The 22146-nt window shown below is 38.7% G+C and overlaps 1 protein-coding gene and 1 long non-coding RNA gene across 2 annotated transcripts in view; one reads left to right on the top strand and one right to left on the bottom strand.

The window, feature by feature from the left end:
* The window catches only part of LOC112392887 (translation initiation factor IF-2-like), a 35603-nt gene that overhangs the window by 3930 nt on the left and 9527 nt on the right, over positions 1–22146 (top strand). The gene's annotated exons all lie outside the window — the stretch shown is intronic.
* Positions 112–21075, bottom strand: LOC112392895 (uncharacterized). The gene is made up of 4 exons (XR_003001777.1): positions 20520–21075; positions 14381–14481; positions 5344–5538; positions 112–2328 (listed from the first exon to the last, which is right to left on the bottom strand). It is a non-coding gene; the product is annotated as an uncharacterized LOC112392895 (long non-coding RNA).

The following is a 22146-nucleotide window of genomic DNA, read 5'->3' as shown; positions in this document are numbered from 1 at the left end:
TCTGCAACGGGAGAGGCCCACATACCGCAAAAAAAAAAAAAAAAAAACAGCACCTGAACCCAGGTCTACTTGATTCCAATTCCCATGCATGTGCCACTGCAACATGTTGACTCCCAAAGTATAAACTTTTAGGTACACAAACAAAATGTGAGTTTTCATTTATGTATAGGATGCTCTTACTTATGATATCTTTTTTGTCATTAGCATAAACAATGAGCAGATAGATAACACTAAATTAAATCAACAATATTAAATTGGCTGCCAGCCAGCATCATGTAAACTCTTCTTACCAAAATAATACAGTATTGAAATATGTACATTTTGTCCAAATACACCTAGCAATTGGAAGAAACAATCTTTAAACTCTCTGATTCTTTTTTTTTTTTTTTTTTTTTTTTGGCCTCGCCTTGTGTCATGCGGGATCTTAGTTCCCCCAACCAGGGATCTTCACAGCATGCTTGAATAATGGATACTACGCTTTTACTAATAAGAGACCTAAATAATGTGGAGGGTAAAAGAAGATTAACTTGTAGTCCTCACATGAGAAGTTTTATTTGTTTAGTAAGTTAGATCGGTTGATTAGTATTAGCTATTCAATGAGGCCTAAATAAAAAATGTGGTCAACATACTGCTGCTGCTTAGTGTCACATAAAGAAAAGAAAAAACAATGACTCTTTCACCACTGCTGCCTATACAAGCTTCACCCTAACCAGGCAAGTTGCAGGGATGAATCTTGGCCTGAGGAATCAGGCAAGAGAACATGGATATTTCAGTATAACTGTCACCACTCCCGCCCAAATAATTTTTAAGAGTATGACCTGGTGAGGGCAGATCAGTAGCAACAAATCGAACAAAGTCAGCAATATTTGCAACGTATACAGCAGCATGCTAGGTGTTTAAATATAAAACATGCATTTAAAAATGTGTGTCCTGCAGAATGGTACCTGCTTTTTAAACCACACTTCTGGGAATTCCCTGGTGGTCTAGTGGTTGGGACTATGCTCTTTCACTGCCGGGGGCATGGGTTCAATCCACTGATCAGGGAACTAAGATCCCGAAAGTCGCATGGCACCACCAAAAAAAAAAAAAACACGCTTCTATTTGCTTGTTCATATTCAGCTCCTCATGGTAACTCTTAGATTCCCAGCCAGTCCTTGCCCAGTGTTTTTCCTCCCTATAGTATGACAACCCTGTAATTAACCTTTCCCAGGCTTAGTTCCATTTATTTCTGACCACATCTCCAATTTAACCAACTTCCTTTGATCCAGGTCAACAATTTTTAAAAGCCACCTTTTGGTACTTGCATATATTGTTTTGGAAGTCTTATGAGAGAAGGTAAACAGACTGCAATCTCTATTACAAATCATCATTCTGTGAAGGCTGTAGAATAATTCTTCTGGATGCTGACTCTCATGACACAGACCTCTGGATGTCAGCCCTCTGAGCCTCCTCAGGGACTGCAGTCCATCAACAATGCCCTTTCTGTCTGAATCTTCAACCTTTCCCTCTCCATCAGCCATTCCTGCATTCAGGGATCTCTCCACTTAAACGAGGGGGAAAATATTCAAACTCCAGGCCACCCCATCTACCCCATCTCCTACAAAGCCAGGTTTTTGATTGATTCTTGGATTGGTTAAGATGCAACTTACTTGACTATATTCTCACTACCCATTCACTCTGCCTTATACATCGGTAACCTGCTTCTGCACCCACAACTGGATTCTGAAACACTTCTCACTGAAGTCACCAATGATTTCCCTGCTGCTAACTCCTCTCTGTCACATGACACCACTGATTACTTCTTGAAAGGCTTCTCTTCCCTTGACCTCAGTGACCTCACAAACATGGCTCTTCTGCTCTCTCTTTTCCTTCTATGTAGCCTGAAGCTCCTCAGTCCCTTTCTGAATTTGTCTTCTCTATCTCTTTTGTGTTGATGTCCCTCAGGTTTCCAGCCTTGTCCCTCTATTGTCTCACTCTGCAGTCGGTCTCTGGTCTTATATTACAATCTATATTCCCAAGCAAAGACCAGTGTCTGCATTTTGCAAGCCCTACCACTAAGGAAAAGGCATCTGTATTAGTCTGAATTCTTCAGAGAAATAGAACCAATTTTTTATATACGCACATGATTGTGGAGGCTGAGAAGTCCAAAATCTTGAAGGTGGGCAAGGCAGGCTGGAGACCCAGGGAAGAAAGAGTGTTGCAGTTCAAGTCCCAAGGCAGTCTGCTGGCAGAATTCCATCTTCTTCTAGAAGGTCAGGTTTTGTCTTTTAAGGCCTTCAACTGATGAAATGAGGCTCACCCACGTTATGGAGAATAATCTGCTTTACCCTAAGTCAGCCAATTAAAATGTTCATTTCATCTAAAAAATTCTTTCACAGAAACATCTGGAATAATGTTTGACCAAATATCTGGGTACTGTGGCCTAATAAGTCGACACATAAAATTAACCATCATGGTATCTTTGGATTCTGTAGGCAATGCATACTACATTCGGGTCTGCTACCCTAACTCATTTTCTGGGAAACCTGTTAGGCTATGAATTTTGGGCCCAGATCAAGAAAGAACTCTAGCAGGTCTAAGACTCATGTGCCCTATGGTCATTTGAGACTTGTGACCCAGCAGATCCAACAGCGAAAATGAGAATACAATGTAAAGCCACTGGCAAATCTCAATTGGAGAAGCATAGTGCAGACTTCTAGATTTTGGGGTATGCTGGCCATTTTCCTCTAATTAAGATCGAGTACTTGACCATGGAACACCAACTGTCCAGGTGACCTGAGCTGCCTATTATGAACTGGCTGTAATCTAACCCATCAACCCGTAACTTTGGGAGTGGGAAAAGATGTTCATCATCAAAAAGATATGGTTTATGTAAGATCTAGGTTAAACAGGTTCATAACTCATTTGTGCCTTCAGAGAAGGCACAAATGAGTTACGAACAAGTGGTTAAGACTGCCACACCATCTACTCCAGTGCCGCCTATCCTTCATTCACACCTATGGTCTCATAAGAAATTCCACCTGGGACTTCCCTGATGGTCCAGTGGCTAAGACTTCACGCTCCCAATGCAGGGGACGCGGGTTCAATCCCTGGTCAAGGAACTAGATCCCACATGCCACAACTAAGACCCGGTGCAGCCAAATAAATATTTTTAAAAGTATATTAAAAAAAAATAAATTCCACCTGATCAAGGAAGGAAAAAATTGATCCTGGTTTAGAGATGCAACTATATAACGTGTGGGTACTAGATGAAAATAAACTGCTACAGAATCACACCCTGTTCAGGGGTGACCCTGGAGAACTAGGGGGAGGATAAATTTTCCCAAAGGGAAGAAAGTCAAGCCATACATCTGGTATGCACTTTTCCTGGAAGGAGAGATGCCCATATATTTATGTCTACAAAAATTCATGGGTTAGAGGTCAGGGACTTGGTACAAGATTGGAGAACTGTTAACAAGGAGGTTTGGGGAAGAGGCATGCGTATATGCCCACTTAATAGTGGACATAGAATGTAAGGATAGGACTTCCCTGGTGGCACAGTGGTTAAGAATCCACCTGCCAATGCAGGGGACACAGGTTCGAGCCCTGGTCCAGGAAGATACCACATGCGGCAGAGCAACTAAGCCGGTGCACCACAAATACTGAGCCTGCACTCTAGAGCCTTCAAGCCACAACTACTGAGCCCGTGTGCTATAACTACTGGAGCCCGCGCGCCTAGAGCCCATGCTCCGCAACAAGAGAAGCCACCACAATAAGAATCCTGCGCACCACAGTGAAGAGTACCCCCAGCTCGCCACAACTAGAGAAGGCCCACGTGCAGCAACGAAGACCCAGCACAGACAAAAATTAATTAATTAATTGGGAAAAATAGACCACTGCCAAGATTTTTTAAAAAAATGTAAGGATATTTCTTTCCTGTAGGAATGCTTATCTAGGGCAAAAGCTTGCAGTTCTCTATAATCAGGTAGGCAAGATGGGCCACTATAGGTAAACCAACCTCTTTCCTCAGCCAACCTGCAATTCGTTCAATGAATTCATAAGTAAAGTGGTCATAGTTGCAGAGATGGAGGTTCTGCAGGGCTTCAAGCAGATGGACTTCTTCTCACCAAGATTAATCTACCTACCACTACTGCTAAGTGCCCAGCCTACTAACAGCAGATACCTACACTGAACCCTAGTATAGCAACATACCCTGGGGGGAACAGCAGCCATCAGATAGCAGGTTGATTTTATTAAACACTTTCCACCATGAAGGGATTAGTGATTGGTCCCCCCAGAAATAGACACTCCTTCTAGATATGGACTTGCTTTCCCTGCATGCAAAGCTTCTGCCATCACCACCATCTGTGTACTTACTGAATGCCTATCAACTGTCACAGAATCCCACACAACACTGTTCTGACAAAGAAACTCATTTCACAGGAAAAAAAAACAGTGAGGCAAAAGATTCACTAGAAGAGCTGACATTATAGTATGGTTGGAATGGCTGTCAAAGACCCAGTTTTGGTGACAAATGAGAGACAGAAACAATGCCTTGCAACATTAGGGTGCTCTTCTACAAGATGCAATATGTATCTTGCGTCTCTTTTTTTTTACCCCACAGACAGAGTATATAGGTAAAGAAACCAAGGGTAAGAAGTAAGAGTGGCTCTTCTCATTATTCTACTTAATCATCTGCTTCCAAAAATTTTGCTTCTGATCTCTGCAGATTTATTTTTTATTTTTATTTTTTGGCCACACCAAGAGGCATGTGGGATCTTAGTTCCCCAACCAGGGATCCAACCCGTGCCCCCTGCATTGGAAGTGTGGAGTCTTAACCACTGGACTGCCAGGGAAGTCCCTCTGCAGCTTTAAAAGTTCTTAATTCCCAAGGGAAGAAGGCTTCTACGAGGAGACACAACATGGTTCTATCTGAACTGAAAGTTGAGGCTTCCAACTGGCTGTTTTGTGTTTCTCAAACCACTGAACAAGAAGAGGGATATACTCTATTGATTGGGGTGGTGGATCTGTACTACCAATGGGATCTGACTTCTGCTTGGTTCTCTCATAACTGGAGTGACCCACTTGTATCAGTTTGCCTGAGATTTTCCCAGTTTTATCATTCAAAGCCTCACATCCCAGGAAATCCCCCAGTCCCAGGAAATCTGGGACAGCTGGTCACCCAAGTTCCCTGAGACATGAAAGGAATTCAACAAATTTGCTTTAGAGTGGATCTGGTTTATGTCAGGCTCAACCCATCTTCTCCACCCTCCCAAAATATATTCCTGATGACATCCAAACTTATTTTGCATCCCAGGCAGAAACATTTGACAATGACATTGGCATGCCCCTTCATTTGCTCACCTCTCTTCACAAAACTCCTCTTCAGTGGTTTACATGCCTCTGAGAACAGTTAGGCTTTCTTGGCAAGTCGAAGGGAAAACTTTGACTGTCACGCATATTTTTCCAGGACATGAATGAAGAACTCTGATGTTTATCCTTTCTTGTGAATTCTCATTAATCTAATTTTTCCAGCACCATGAAAAATTTATGTTAGATCTGCAAGAGATGTTATAAATCCTCTAATCCAACCCAAATATTTCATATTTATTTGCAATGCTCTGTTATTTAAACTTCATTATTTTTGTTTTAGATTATGATTTGTCATGCTCACCAAGCATTCATTTCCTTAACTGACCAAAAATTATACTTACACATTTAATCCAGTGAGTAATTTAATTTTTTGCTTGTATGATTGTGAGCCCTGACTTTCCTAGAAAAAGCTCAGTGTTCTTTAGTATTTCATCAGAAATCACTGTTCAATGAGGGTTTGTTGGTGAGAGACCCTGGTCTTCTAAGTATTGAACATCGCTCTCATTTTCTATTGTGTCTGGGTAATGACATAAGTGATTGTCAAAAGATCTGTTTGCAGATGAACTAGGCTTACAGCACCAATCACAGAGTAGAACTCAAGATTAAGATTTATTTTATTTCAGGTCAGAAACAACTGAGGTAAAACAATACTCTCCCACAAAACCTCCATTGGTACTACTCTCAACCAAATAATGGGGTAAATAGATCACTAGTCTTGTGTTATGTTCTTATGAATCAGTTCTTCTAATTTTTTAAGGACATAAATAAAGAAGAACAGAATCTGCAGAAACAGTGAACTGTGAATTTAAATACTAACCAAGAAATATTCATCATGCTTAGAAATTCATGCCCGGGTTTATCAGAGTCCACCTCCTATGAAATTCCCGGGAGAGAAAGGAGATGTCTACTGTCAGCTAAAGGCCAATGAAAGAGATTTTTTTTCACCACTTTTTTCCTTCTTTGACTTTAAATTTTATTTTTCTATAACTGTATTTTCTTCTACTGAGTGCATCGGGACTATTATGAGAGATCTGAATTCCCGTTGGTTCAGGAGATTGAAAAGAAACCAAATTACAGGAGCATAAAGGTCAATAGCAAAAAAACTCCTTTCAGCTTCTAGCCTGACAATAGAGGATATAATGTCAAGATTAGTGAAAAGCTCAGATCCAAGCACTGATATTCCACTGAAAATTTCAATGAATACCTTTGTCAAAAGTTATTTAGTATTGAGAGATAGAAATAACATATCTCTGAAAAAGAAAAAAAATGTTTTGATTGAAAGAAGTACCAATCAACAGCTGAAGCATTACACAAAGCATCATCAGGTTTGAATATTCCTCAACTTTTTTCCAATTTCTTTTCATAAATCTTGTAGTTAATCTTGTCCCATCAGTTGTAGGAGTCTATTGTAGGTGACAATTTTCACATGGCTTCAGAACAGAAATCAAATCTAGGATAAAACTGCAAGATTCTTTAGTAAAAAGTCAGAGAGGTTTAAGGTGGTGCAGATCAGATCCTTGCAGACAGGCAGAAGGCCTTCTAAGGATTTTTAAGAGTCTATCTTGCAGACTTTCTCTGTTTAAACAGCGGGGCTTTTAAGAATCTAAGTCCATTGTCTCACAGCAGCTTCACAGAGAGTCCAAGGAAGGTAAAAGCTTATTTGAAAGAGATTTGTGGGCCTGGCTTTTATATAATGGAATAGATTATCAATGGACACTCGGGAAGTCCACAAAGTTTTTAAAGTAATTATATCAGCATGATCTGAAAAAGACAGAGACATACATCAGCCACCATGCCTTTACTAGCATTTCTCAAAGTGTAGTTCACAAATTATTTGTGATCCACATCAGGCCTCCTGTTCTGAATTTTGGGGGAGGAGGGGTGGAGGGAGGCATATTCAGGACCTAACATTTTTAATAGGTAATACTTATGAATGTTAAAGTTTGATATCCCCCTCAAACAGACCTACTAACTCATTGCTAAATATATTATTCCTGTGGCACTGCCTCCCATTCCTTCATGTTGGAATACCACCACCTTCCATTCCTCACATAATATCCATAGTTTAAACTTTACACGTTCTGGAAATTTTGCCATTTACAGCAATATGGATGGACGTGGAGGGCATTACGTTAAGTGAAATAAGTCAGAAAGGGAAAGACATATTGTATGATATCACTTATATGTGGAATCTAAAAAATATAACAAACTAGTGAATAAAACAAAAAACAAGCAGACTCACAGATAGAAAGAACAAACTAGTGATTACCAGTGTGGAGAGGGAAGGGGGATGAGGCAGTATAGAGGTAGGAGAAAAAAAAAAGGTTTATTATGGGACTATACGAAATCATTTGTGTGAAACTTTTGATAATTGTAAAGCACTATAGAATTTAAAGAATCTTTCATTCAATTAAAAAAAAAAATTACATAAATAAATAAATAATTTTACACATTCTGTCCTTTCAGTAAATAGTGGTGAATCAATTGGTCAAGGAAAATGTGATGTCTATCTCACATTATATAACACACAAAAATTTTTGATTTCAAACAGATTGTAACCCAAATATGAAAATTAAAATAATGCCTTTAGGGGCTTCCCTAGTGGCACAGTGGTTAAGAATCCGTCTGCCTAATGCAGGGGACATGGGTTTGAGCCCTGGTCCAGGAAGATACCACATGCCGCGGAGCAGCTAAGCCCGTGCACCACAACTACTGAGCCTGTGCTCTAGAGTCCACGAGCCACAACTACTGAAGCCCTTGAACCTACAGCCTGTGCTCTGCAACAAGAGAAGCCACCACAATGAGAAGCTCGCGCACGACAACAAAGAGTAGCCCCCGCTCGCCGCAGCTAGAGAAAGCCCGCGTGCAGCAACAAAGACCCAATGCAGCCAAAAATTAAAAAAACAAATAAATAATTTTTTTTAAAATATAGTGCCTTTAGAAGAAAATGTAGGAGAATATCTCTACAATCTTGAGGTAGACAAACATTTATTAAATAAGAGAAAAAAGTATAAACATAAAAGATTAAAAATTGCACTTCTTTAAAATGTAGAACTTATTTTCATCAAAAACACCATTAAGGCTAAATAAATTATGATGCTCAAAGAAATTAATTAATAAAAATGGATGTGAACTCTAAAAAAAAATACCATTAAGAGAGTGAAATGCAAGTAGAGCTGGGAGAAGATATTTGAAATACATATATCCAACAAAGTACTTTTCTCCAGAATATATAAAGAGCTTCTACAACTCTAAAAGGAAAAGGCAGACATCCTATTTTTTGAAGAAGCAAAATACCTGAATAGGCACTTTACAAATGAGGTTATCTAAACAGCAAATAATCATATAGAAATATGTCCAATATAACTAATTATCAGAAAATTGCAAATTAAGCTACACTGAGTGGCAAATAAGAATTAAAGATGTTCAATGTTATCACATCATTAGGGAACTGCAAATTTAAAACATAATTCAGGGACATCCCTGGTGGCGCAGTGGTTAAGACTCCACGTTCCCAATGCAGGGGGCCCAGGTTCGATCCCTGGTCAGGGAACTAGATCCCACATGCATGCTGCAAGTAAGAGTTCACATGCCATGACTAAGGAGCCTGCCTGCTACAACTAAAGACCCAGTGCAACCAAATAAATAAATACATATTTTTAAAAATAAATAAAACACAATTAGATCCCACTGCACCTACTAAGATTGCTAAAATTAAAATTCTGACAATACCAAGTGCTGACAAGGATGCAGAGGAACTGGAACTCTCATACATTGCTGATGAGAATGCAAAATGATGCACTACTTTGGAAGAGAGTTTCTTATAAAATTAAATACACACTTACCATATGCATTAGTTTGCTAGGATTCCCACAATAAAATACCACAGACTGATTGCCTTAAGCAACAGAAATTAATTTTCTCACAATCTGGAAGCTAGAAGTCCAAGATCAAAATGTCTGCATGTTTGGTTTCTTCTGAGGACTCTTTCCTTGGCTTGCAGATGGCCACCTACTTACTGTATCCTCACATGGTTTTTTCTCTGTGCACTTGTGCCCTGATCTCTTCTTCTAAGGACACCAATCATATTGGATTAGGGCCCATTCTAATGACCCTATCTTAACTACATCCTCATGAACTTTAATAATAAACATAAGTATCTGATTTAAAAAAACAGACAAAAATGAAAAAGGAATAATGATTACCACTATACCTCCTCTAGAATGCCTAAAGACTGGCAATCCTAAATGTTGGCAAGGATGTGGAGCAACGGAAAGAACTGCGTTAACTTGGTGGTTGGAGTATAAATTCGTTCAAACACTTTGGAAAATTTACAGTACTTAAAGCTAAACATATTTATACTCTACAACCCAGAAATTCCACTCCAGTAAATATACCCAACAGAAATGAGTGCATATATCCACCAAAAGGCATGCACAAGAAGCTTCATGGGAAAAGCTAGAAACAACCCGCATGTCCATCAACAGTGGAACGGATTAAAACATAATGTGGAGGGAGTTCTGTAGTGGTCTAGTGGTTAGGATTTGGTACTTTCACTGCCACGGCCCGGGTTCAATCCCTGGTCGGGAAACTGAAATCCCACAAGCAGTGTGACCCAGCCAAAATAAAAAAATAAAAATTTTTAATTAAAAAAATTTAAAACAAACAAAAAATGTGGAGTATTCACATAATGAAATACTATATAGCAATTAAAAACCAAACTACTCTTACATGCAACCACATAAAGCAATCTCATAAACAAGGGATTGATTAAAAGAAGATGGACACAACAGAGTACTTACTATATCATTCCATTTTCATGAAGTTCAAGAATAGGTAAGACTAATTTATAGTGATACTGGTCAGAATAGTGGTTATGTTGTGGAGTGGGGCAGCATTGACTAGAAGGTGACATAAAGAAACGTTCCAGTAAACTGGGAATGTTCTATATCTTTTTTCTCCAGCTTTATTGAGGCAGAATGTTCTGTCTTGATCCAAGTGGTAGTTACACTGGTATATACATATGTAAACGTTCATTGAGCTGTGTTGCTAGATTGGTGTTTTGCTGTACCTAAGTTATACTTCAATTTGGAAAAAAGTAAAAAATAAAAACAAAACAAAACTGTACCCATATTTCCAAGGGGGGAAGTAAATAGGGCTATAGATGAAACAAGATTAGTCTCATGTTGATAATTGTTGGGTGAGTGATCCGTACATCATTGAGGCCCATTATATTCTCTCCAATTTTTTTTTCCACTAAAGAGAAATCTTTCATCCATTCTTACAGGCCCATTTCAAAGCCATTTCTTCTAAGAAGCTATAAGATTTTCTTTCCTCCTTTAAACTTCCAAAACATTTTGCTTCATTAGTAAAAACTCTCTTAACCAGCCTCCATTTAACTCATTCTCCAAACTCAGTGGCTCTCTCCATTCTCTCTGTGCTATGCACTGCCTTGTAACACCTGTGCCTATAGGCTACACACTAGCACACCCAAGCACATCTATGCCCGTGATTGAGTATGCTTACCAAGGGTCAGTTACGTTTTCTCAATCAGATTTCTGTTACTGTATTTACATAATTTAAACAAATACTGAGTGCAAAAATACCTGTTAATTAAAAATATGTTCATTACTTCGGAAAGAGTTGGTAAAGACAAATAGCTAGAAACTTCAATGTCAAAATAAGTGTGTGTGTTAACTCTGAATTACATTAAAAACCACTAAATTGTACAATTTATAGGGATGAATTTTATGGCATGTGTATTATATCTTAATAAGACTGTTATAAAAAATTAGGAGTGAGTGAAGTGACTACAAAAGTTTGTAAGGACTTTGAAAAAATCTAAAAGACCTTTGTAATTACATTACAAATGTCTTTAATTTCTTATTAATCTTTTAAGAAAATATAATGGAAATCACAGACAACCCTTTTGAGTGTAATTTATGCAAGAAAAACCCTTTGAGTGTGGTTTATTCTTGTTGATTCCACATGTATTATACATACTATATATGTTTTATTGCAACACAATCCACAAACCATACAATTCACCCATTTAAAGTATTCAAGTCCATAGTTTTAAGCATATTGAGTTATATAACCATCACCACAATCAATTTTAGAATATTTTCAACGTCCCAAAAAGAAATCCCATAGACATTAGCAATAAATCCCCATTTCCCCCCAAGCCCTCCAGCTCCTGGAAACTACTAACCTACTTTCTGTCTTTATTGATTTTCCAATTCTGTACATTTTATGTAAATAGAATCATACAAAATGTGGATTGTGACTGACTTCTTTCACTCGGCATGTTTTCAAGGTTCATCCATGTTATACCATTAATCAGTACTTCGTCCCTTTTTTGGCTGAATAATATTCCATCTTATGAACATACCACAATTTATTTATCCATTTATCAACTGATGAACATTTGAGTTGTTTCAGTTAGTGTGAATAATACTGCTATGAACATCTGTGTACAAATTTTGTGTAGATATGTGTTTTCATTTCCCTTTGGTATATAACTAGGAATGGCATTGCTAGCCTCATATGGTAATTCTGTTTAATCTTTAAAGGAACTGTCAAACTCTTTCCTGCAACAGCTGCACTATTTTATATTCCTACCAGTTGTAGATGAGAGTTCCAGTTTCTCCATATCCTTGCCAACACTTAAAATATCTGTCTTTCTTATTATAGCTATCCTAGAAAAATAGCTATAACTATCTCATTGTAGTTTTGATTTTCATTTCCTCATAATTAGTGATGTGAGCATCTTTTCATATATGTGTTGGCCATTTGTATATCTTCTTTGGAGAAATGTCTGTTCAAGTCCTTTGTGCATTTTTAATACACGTTATTTGTTTTTTTGCTGTTGAACTGTATGATTAGAAGACTTAATATTATTTAAATGTTTATACTACCCAAAGAGATCTACAGAATCAATGCTGTTCCCATCAAACTCTCAATGGCATTTTTTACAGAAATAGAAAAAAATCCAAAATTCATATGGAACCACAAAAGACCCCAAATAGTCAAAGTGATCTTGAGAAAGAAAAAAAAGATGAAGGTATTACACGTCCTGATTTTCTAAATGTATTACAAAACTACAGTAATTAAAATAGTATGGTACTGGCATAAAGACAGATATGTAGACCAATGGAAGAGAATAGAAAGCCCAGAAACAAATCCATGCATATATGGTCAACTGATCTTTGACAAGAGTGCCAAGAATATGCAATGGGGAAAAGACAATCTCTTCAACAAATGGTGCTGGGAAAACTGGATATTCATATGCAAAAAATGAAATTGGACCCCTACCTTACAGCATACACAAAAATCAACTCAAAATGGATTAGACTTAAATGTAAGACCTGCAACTATAAAATTCCCAGAAAAAAAAAAGGGGAAAAGCTCCTTGACATTGCCTTAGTAATGACTTCTTGGATATGACACCAAAAGCATAGGCAACAAAAGCAAAAACAGACAAGTGGGATTACAACAAACAAAAAGATTCTGCACAGCAAAGGCAACAGTCGAGACTGAAAAGGCAATTTATAGAATGGGAGAAAGTATTTGCAAGCCATTTTTCTGATAAGGGGATCATTTTTAAACATCCATCTGAAGTCTCATTTGAGGCCTGTAATAAAAAGTCACAGACTCATGAAGTGTCTTCCCCTTGCGAGTTGTACAAGTGTGTCCAGAACAACATGAGCCCACAGAGCGTGGACCCAGCGTTTCACTGACTGCTCAGGATAGTGTTCCTGCTGAGTCAAGTCTCCTGGCTCCCAGGATGCCCAGAGCTCTAACTTGGGCTGAGATGCAAGAGCTATAAGCACAATGGGAAAGAAGAAAAATAACAGAGGGAGCCCTTGACTTTGAGGTGTGAAATAAAAAGGAACCAGAGATACTCTGCTCTCATTCACAGGCACCTCAGTGTGGTCCAGAACGGCTATTTCAAATATTAAACAGGAACCTTTGTTCGGAGATTGGCTCAGATGAGCCCAATAAATCCCAGCTTGAAGCCTCTTCTGCAGGTTCCTCCCTCAGACATCTCATAATGCATGGCCCTGGGCCCACAGCCCTGTATCATCCTTCTTTATCATATTGAAGGATGGTGCCGAACAACAGCAATACTACCCAAGAGTGTGAGTGTCGTTGGACAGAGTAATGGAAAGTTTGTATTTTGGTTTGTGGCTGTGGTCACTGCTTGCATCTCAGCCTCTCAAGCTGCCCATTTCAATTCAAATTAAGCAGCGCTTCTCATACTGTGTGTCCCAACATGCTGTACGTGGAGCTGCTGCCTTCCATCCATCACAGCCCAACTCATCACACTCTAAGTTCCAGGTCAGCATTTCCTGATTGCATTCCTTGTCCCAGTCATGCTTTGAGCTGCGTTACTTCTAGCCATTCATCACCCAGCAATTGTTGTTATTAGCTGTCTTTGTCACATGACCAGTCCTGCCAAGTATCCCAGATGGGAAGGCCAGTGGTCTGGCTGCAAGCCAGGATGTTGCCTGGGCTTTGTTAGTGATCTTAAGTATCATAGATAAATGCCACTAGTGAAATCTGTGCTGAAGCTGAAAGCAGTATGTGAGGACATTGAAGGCCTAGCTCTTTCTGTACAAAGTTAGAAAGCATCCTTGATTCTATGCTTGGGCTGCAGTATGAACTAGTACTTAAGCAGACAGGCTTTTGAGTCCGACTGCAAGGGTCTGCCACAAACTTGAAAGGTTAATTTAGCTCTGCTCAGTTACATGACTCTTAGGGTTACTGCAAGAGCTGAATGAGTTGATTTATGCAGAGCAATTAGAACAATGCCTGTCACCTTAAGGGTTTGCTATTGCTATTTTTCTGCTTACTCCGCTTAGTATGCTTAGGTTGACCCCTTCAGATGATTTATTTATCCCTTCAATCAATATTTAGTGAGTGCCTATGATGTTCCAGGTACTGTGGACAGTGATCCATTTCCTTTACAGTAAGCCTTGGCGTGGTCATCTGGAAACCCTTTTGCAATCACAGCTATGCTACTTACCATGGAAGCAATAAGACCCCAGAGAAGAAACCGCTGACCAGTGCACCTAGGCTGGCAGATCCCTAGGCAGCCTCTCTTGATCTCCATGCTCCCAGCACGGCCTAGGAAGAACAGAGGCAGAGGACATGGAAGACACAGCATCAGCTTGACCAGATGCTCGTCCCCTTCTCCCAAATCCCATTCACCCTGGAACTTTCACGTATTCTCAGGTAGACAAGGAGGTTGGATGGAGGACAGCGGTAGATGAAGGGGGAGGTGTAAAGGAAACCTACAAATGGCCAAGGTTATCTTTCCAGCCAGTGTGGCAAGATGAGGTTCTAAATAGAATTAAATTGATTTAGAGAAAATTACTAGGGTAACGCATATGAAATTGATGGTATGTAACAATTTTGACTTACAAAACATCAATTTCATATGGTGTAACCTGTAAAAGGTACAATATTTCTTGTCTCCTCAGTTTTTTAAAGTCATATCTGCCACACCTGTTTTAAATTGTTCGTTGTCTCAGAAAAACTCAGGTATAAGAAATCATCGTCATGAGAATTGGGCCTGAAACTGAAACATGAAGACAAATTTGGACCACCTATGTTAGAAATTTGATGAATGCCGTCTCAAAAGCCCAGATAATAACTGACATGTGGAAGGCTTATTTATTCTACTCTATAAGCCAACATTAACTAATTGGATTTTCTTTCTTTGTTCATTTTCTAACTGGATCTTAGTAATACTCCTTCACAAAATAGGTTTATTAAAACACTCAGGAAGATTTGAGGTCTCCGGAACTTCTCAGGGACCAAGGTAAATGTTGGGCTGTCTTCCTTGCCAATTTCTTATCTTTGTTAAATATTTAGGTATATCCTCATCTGGTTGGATCCAGAGTATAGATTACACATTTTAAAGGGTGACTCTCTATACCACCAAGATTATAGACATTCCATCTAAAATGCATACATGTCTCACACATCTTTTCTAACAGGTGTACCCAGTGTCTTAGCAAATTCTTCATCTTGAAATTTACTTGAAGAGTATAATTAAAGATATACATAAAGATTTAAACACAAAGGTTATATTAGTGAGAGAACAACAACTAGGATAATTTGAATGGGGTTAATTTACAATGGTATGGATGATTTATAGGAAAACCACAGCAATGGTGCAGGTACCCAGGGCTTCCAGCAGCAGCAGAGCTGTCACCATTAGGCCCAGTAAAAAAGGACAAGGGAAGGATTGGTTAGGAGAACTGGGAAGAGAGGACTGTGTAGGGTTGGCCACCTTGAGGATAGTGACTTTCAGTTGAGGAGCACAGCTAGCTTTAGGAGACCTGACAAGGAAGGAGCCAGGATGAATGCTCTGATCTCACTCTTGTCCTTTCCTCCAGTCTCCTGCTGGGGCTTTCTGTTGTCTGAACCTGACAGGAAGCCAGAGAGCAAAGGAACAAGTTAATGTACTCCCTAAAGAGAGTGGAGCTGAGAGTGGGATAGAGAATAGTAGAAGGTAAATCTGGGCAAATAAACAAGAGATTTCCAGCATAAGATATTCATTGCATCACTGTTTATAATGATATAAGATTAGAAATAGTTTGAGGGTCCCAAACTAGGGAAATTTTTAACAATTTAAGGTATATATACCAAGTGAAGTGCTTTGCAACCATTACAAATATTGATGTAAAAAAAAGCTCACAAAGCAATCTGTATAACGTGCTTTATCTTTTGTTGTAAAAACTACATATGGACATAGTTTTTACATATGTATATATACACATAAAATACATGCATACACATTTATTTTTAAAAAAAGGCTTAAAGTATATGCACCAAGATGTTAATGATGGTTATCACAGGGAGAGTAGAGTTACAGATAATTTTATGTAAGTGGTTTTTTTTTTAAGCAAGGAAAAATTTAATATAAAAAATTATTAACTATAGCAGGGAATTGGACTAACAAGGATTCAGCTAGTAAGAAACAAAAAGAACTCTAAAGACTACAAGAAGGGGGACTTCCCTGGTGGCACAGTGGTTAAGAATCTGCCTGCCAATGCACAGGACATGGGTTCGAGCCCCGGTCAGGGAAGATCCCACATGCTGCAGAGCGTGTGCCACAGCTACTGAGCCTGTGCTCCAGAGCCCGTGAGCCACAACTACTGAGCCCACATGCCACAACTACTGAAGCCCCCATGCCTAGAGCCTGTGCTCCACAAGAGAAGCCACTGCAATGAGAAGCCCGTGCACCGCTACAAAGAGTAGCCCCTGCTCACAGCAACAAAGACCGAATGCAGCCAAAAATTAATTAATTAATTAATTAATTTTAAGAAAAAGAATCTAAGAAAGGCATATATAAGGAGCAGCCACAACCTCTAAGTCTGAGATAGAAGGCTCAAGGACCCTCCCTACCCCCCACCACAGGATGGCAGGGAAGTTACTGAGCTGCTGTGCTGTGGAAACTTGCTCAAAATCTGCTCTCTAGGGTTCTGGGGAAGCCAGAAGCATTCTGTTGCAAAACCACTGGAGGGGTCAGGTGGGGCCGTTGGGGAAGCTTTTGGCCATAGGAGCCTGCCAAGGCAGTACACTGGAACAAGGGAGGAAAATCCCTCCCATCAGCAATGAAACTCCAGCTTCCTGTACTGATGAAGTTTAACACAGGTGTCAGCTGGCAAAGGCAAAAAATGTATCTCCATTTTTGTAGAACAGGGAGTGAACTATGAACTTGAAGCTGAAAGGCAATAAGTTGACAACTGGCACACACTCTAAAACCTACCACATAGGGGTACTGCGTATGAACACGCACAGACATGTATATGGTTTTCCGCTATTTTCTCATGGTAGATGCTGTGTACATCTTTCTATGTCAATAAATATAGATCTACATCAACATTTTTCATTGCTGAACAGTATATATATATATATATGCTTCACTTTATATAATTGATTTCCATTTAAATTGTATCCTGTTTTTACTATGATGAACAATACTGTGTTGAACTTCTTTAAATAATTATTTTCTCATAATAAATTGCTAGAAGTTGATTTGTTAGATTAACAGTTCTGTGTTAAATTGACAGGGGTACCTGTTGGGTGCATTATTTATTTGATTTAGAAAAAGTGCGTTTTTCATTTTATGTATTTCTCAAGAATGCGTAAAAAAGATATAACTCAGACATCTGATCTGGAATCCTAGTTAAATAAGGTCAGATACCAAAGTGGTTCCAGGAAGAATTTCTCTGAGAGCCGTGTATCCTGGCCGAGAAAGCAAATTGTCAAAGATGGCACCTACTCTGGCTTTTCACTAAAGTAGCATACAGAATTTTTTTTAATTAATAAACTTTATTTTTCAGAGCAGTTTTATTTAGGTTCACAGCAAAATTGAACAAAAGTGCAGTGAGTTTCCATATACTCCCTGTCCCCATGCATGCACAACCTCTGCCACTGTCAATGACGCTCACAAGAGTGGGACATTTGTTACAATCAATGAACCTAAATTATCACTCAAAACTCACTCTTGGTGTTGTACATTCTATGAGTTTTGACAAATGTATAATGACACGTATCCACCATTGTGGTATCACACAGAATCATTTCACTTCCTTAAAAATCCTCTGTGCTCTATTCATCCCTCCCTCTCTGCTAACCCCTAGCAACTACTAATCATTTTACTGTTTCCATAGTTATGCCTTTTCCAGAATGTCAGATAGTTGGAATTCTACAATATGTAGTCTTTTCAGATTGGTTTCTTTTACTTGGTAGTATGAATATAAGTTTCCTCCATGTCTTTTCATGGCTTGATAGCTCATTTCTTTTTAATATTCCATTGTCTGGTTGTACCAGTTTATTTATCCATCTTCATGCTTCTTTTTGGCACTTATGAGTAAAGTTGCTATAAAACATCCATGTGCAGGTTTTTGTGTGGACATAAATTTTCAGTTCATTTGGGTAAATACCAAGGAGTGTGACTGTTGGATCATATGGTAAGAGTATTTTTGTTTTGTCAGAAACGACCAAGCTGTCTCCCAAAATGGCTGAACCATTTTGCATTCCCACCAGCAATGAATGAGAGTTCCTTTTTCTCCACATTCTTACCAGCATTTGGTGTTGTCAATGTTTTGGATTTGGGCCACTCTAACAAGTGTGTAGTGGCATCTCATTTTAATTTACAATTCTCTAATGATGTTGAACTTCTTTTCATGTGCTTATTTACCATCTATATATCTTCTTTTGTGAGGTGTCTGTTAAGAGCTTTTGCCATTTTTTAATCAGCTTGTTTGTTTTCTTATTGCTGAGTTTTAAGACTTCCTTGTATATTTTGGATAACAGTCCTTTATAGATGTATCTTTTACAAATATTTCCTCCTAGTCTGTGGCTTGTCTTCTTATTCTTTTAACAGTGTCTTTCATGGAGCAAAAGTTTTTAATTTTAATGAAATCCAGCTTATCAGTTATTTCTTTCATGGATTATGCCTTTCATGTTGTATCTAAAAAGTTATCATCACCCAAGATCATCTAGGTTTTCTCCTATGTTGTCTTCTAGGAATTCAGAGTTTTGTGTTTCACATTTAGGTCTGATCCATGTTTTGTTAATCTTTGTAAAGAGTGTAAGGTCTGTATCTAGATTCTTTTTTGCTGTTTGTTGTTGCATGTAGATGCATCATTTGTTGGAAAGACTATCTTTGCTCCTTTGTCAAAGATCAGTTGATTTTAGTTATGTGACTGTACTTCTGGGCTCTCTGTTCTATTCCATTGATCTGTCTTTTTTTTTTTTTTTTTTTACCAACACACACTATCTTGATTACTATAGCTTTATCATAAATCTTAAAGTTGGGTAGTGTCAATCCTCCAATTTTGTTCTTCTCTTTCAATATTATGTTGGCTACTTTGGGTCTTTTGCCTCTCCATACAAACTGTAGAATCAGCTTTTGTCTATATCCACAAATAACTTGCTGGGATTTTGTTTGGAATTGCATTGAATCTATAGATCAAGTTGGGATGAACTGACCTCCTGACAATACTGAGTCTTCCTGTCCATGAATATGAAATATTTCCATTTGTTTAGTTCTTCTTTGACATTTTGTACAGTTTTGTAGTTTTCCTCATAAAAATCTTGTACATATTTTGTTAGATTTGCACCCAAGTATTTTATTTTGATGGGTGCTCATGTAAATGATAATGAGTTTTAAATTTCAAATTATAATTGTTTATTACTCATATATAGGAAAGTGATTGATTTTAGATATTAACCTTGGATCCTGCCTCTTTTCTGTAATTGCTTATTAGGTCCAGGATTTTTTTTTTCTCGTTTAACTTTTCCGGCAGAATAAAATAGGGTTGTTTTACTCCTATTCTCCAGCAAAGCCCCATCCCAAACTTATTAACTATTTTGGATCATCTGGATAACACTACTCAATCTTCAAATCTCATTAAATATCTCCTCTTTATAGAATCATTCTCTAGCCCTTAGATTAGTTTAAGAACCCCTTGTTTTATGTTCTTACAGATCCTTATTCTTATCATAATACGAACACTTTACTTTGACTATTAATTAAAATTCTGTCTGCCTGACTGCAATGTAAAGTTCATTGAGGTCAAGGACCTTGTCTGCCCTGTTCAACACTGATACATAGCATAGACTCTCAATACTGTTTGTTGAATGAATAAATGATTGTACTTCCCTTCTGACCACCACTGAAAAAAGAACAAAAAAATCCCCAGAATTATCCTGTATTTATCACTCAGAATCAAATCAGGAAACTAAAATCACTTGGAGTATTTAAAACAGAAGGAATTTACCACAGTGAGTTGGTAACACAGGAGGTGGAACAGGCTGAGAAGAATACCAGGGAACGGAATGTGGATGAAGAATGTCATCTGCCATCTCAGTAAACAAAGGATGTGGTGGCCCTCAAGCCATCAGCCACTGCAGCTGCCCCTGACTCTGCACCCTGAGAAGGACTTCAGGAAGGAGAAAAGCAGGATACTGGCCCTAGGTAGTTAAGGTGCATATCAAAGGAATGATTTGGATGAGCCCAGACCCTTGCACCTTCCTATACAAAGAAAAGCGCTAAATTCATTAACCTGAGATTTCTGGTTTTCCTTAAGTAACAGTAATCTTTTTTGTTGCCAAACTCCTATATATCCTGGCTCCTACCTTACCTCTTCAGGGTAGTCCCTCAGAGCTATGTGAGAAGCCGTCTTCTGGGCTCAAGTCCTCAGCAGGTCCACCGAATAAAACATAATTCTCGTCTTCTAGGTTTCGCATTTTTTTTCAGTGACAGGAAGGTATCTCAGATAAGAGTAACAGCAAGAAGCTCTTAGGACACTCAAGCTGGAGGGACAAGAGGAAGAACTGATATTACAGAACCCAGGGGCCCCAGTTTATGTGGGTCAGAAGTCCAAGTACAGTGCGGCTCAGCTGGGTCCCCCTTTTAGGGTCCTCACAAACCCTAAATCAAGGGGTTGGCAGGTCTACATTTGTTTGGGGAGGCTCTGGAGATGAATTTACTTGCACAGTCATTCAGGTTGCTGACAGAATTCAGCTCCATGCAAGTATAGAACTGAGGTCCCTGTTTTCTCACTGGGTATCAAATAAGAATGATTCTCAACCTTTAGAGGCTACCCACATTCCTTGTCTCATGGCCCCCTTCTTCCATCTTCAAAGCCAGCAATGGCAGATCAAGTCTTTCTCATGCTTCAGATCTCTCAGACCCATTCTGACTCATCTGTCCTCTTCCCAGTCAGAGATGGTTCTGTTTTAAGGGCTCATGTGATTAGAGTGAGTCCACTTTGATAATCCAGGACAATCTCCCCATCTCAGGTCCATAACCTTAATCACACCTACAAAGGCCCCTTTGCCATGTAACATTTAATTTTTTTTAAATTTATTTTATTCAAGTATAGTTGATTTACAATATTGTGTTAATTTCTTCTGCACAGCAAAGTGATACATATATGTACACTCTTTTTCATATTCTTTTCCATCATGGTTTATCACAGGATACTGAATATAGTTCCTTGGGCTATACAGTAGGGTATTGTTGTTTATCCATTCTATATATGATAGTTTGCATCTGCTAATCCCAAACCCCCAGTCCATCCCTCACCCACCTCCCCTCCCCGTTAGTAACCATAAGTCTATTCTCTATGTCTATATAACATTTAATACTTTTACAGGTTCTGGAGATCAGGGCATGGGCATCTTTGGGGGCCATTATTCTGCCTCTCATTGGCCAAACTCAGCTAGAGTCTAACTGACATAAGGGCCTAGGAAATAGGCCCGCAGAGCAGAAGAATGAGGAATAGATCTGAGAGCAAAACAGGCTTAGGATCACCATATTTTAAGATAACAACACTTTTGCTTCTCAAACTAGGACTGGCTTAACATAACTGGCCAGCTCTCTAACTGCTCTCAAAAATAATGAATTAGACCCATTTACCTTAAAAAAAAAACTAAACAGTGATAACACACCCTGCAATGAGATTAATTCAAATATAATGCAATTCTCAATTGACTTCCATCATCCTTCCAACCCTGTTTCTAAAACGGGGGCCAGTTAAAATTCTTATTTTCTGCAGAGAAATGAGGTGAGGGCTAGGTCAAACAGGGAAACAGCAGACAATTCCAGTCTTAAGAAGTACAGAGGTTGAAAGTGAGTTCTTGCATGTATGGTATATTCTTGGCTCAATCTCCCTGGATAAGGCCATCAAGATAAGTGTCAACTAACCCAGAGATTCCTGGAATCTTTGCTGCTATCCCAGAAGACTCAGCCCATCACAGGACCCA

The sequence above is a fragment of the Neophocaena asiaeorientalis genome, unplaced genomic scaffold, assembly GCF_003031525.2.
Source record: "Neophocaena asiaeorientalis asiaeorientalis breed wild unplaced genomic scaffold, Neophocaena_asiaeorientalis_V1.1 scaffold547, whole genome shotgun sequence".
In the NCBI taxonomy this organism is placed as follows: Eukaryota; Metazoa; Chordata; class Mammalia; order Artiodactyla; family Phocoenidae; genus Neophocaena; species Neophocaena asiaeorientalis.
Note: the sequence above shows the minus strand (reverse complement) of the source record. Positions and strands in the feature narration are given on the sequence as shown.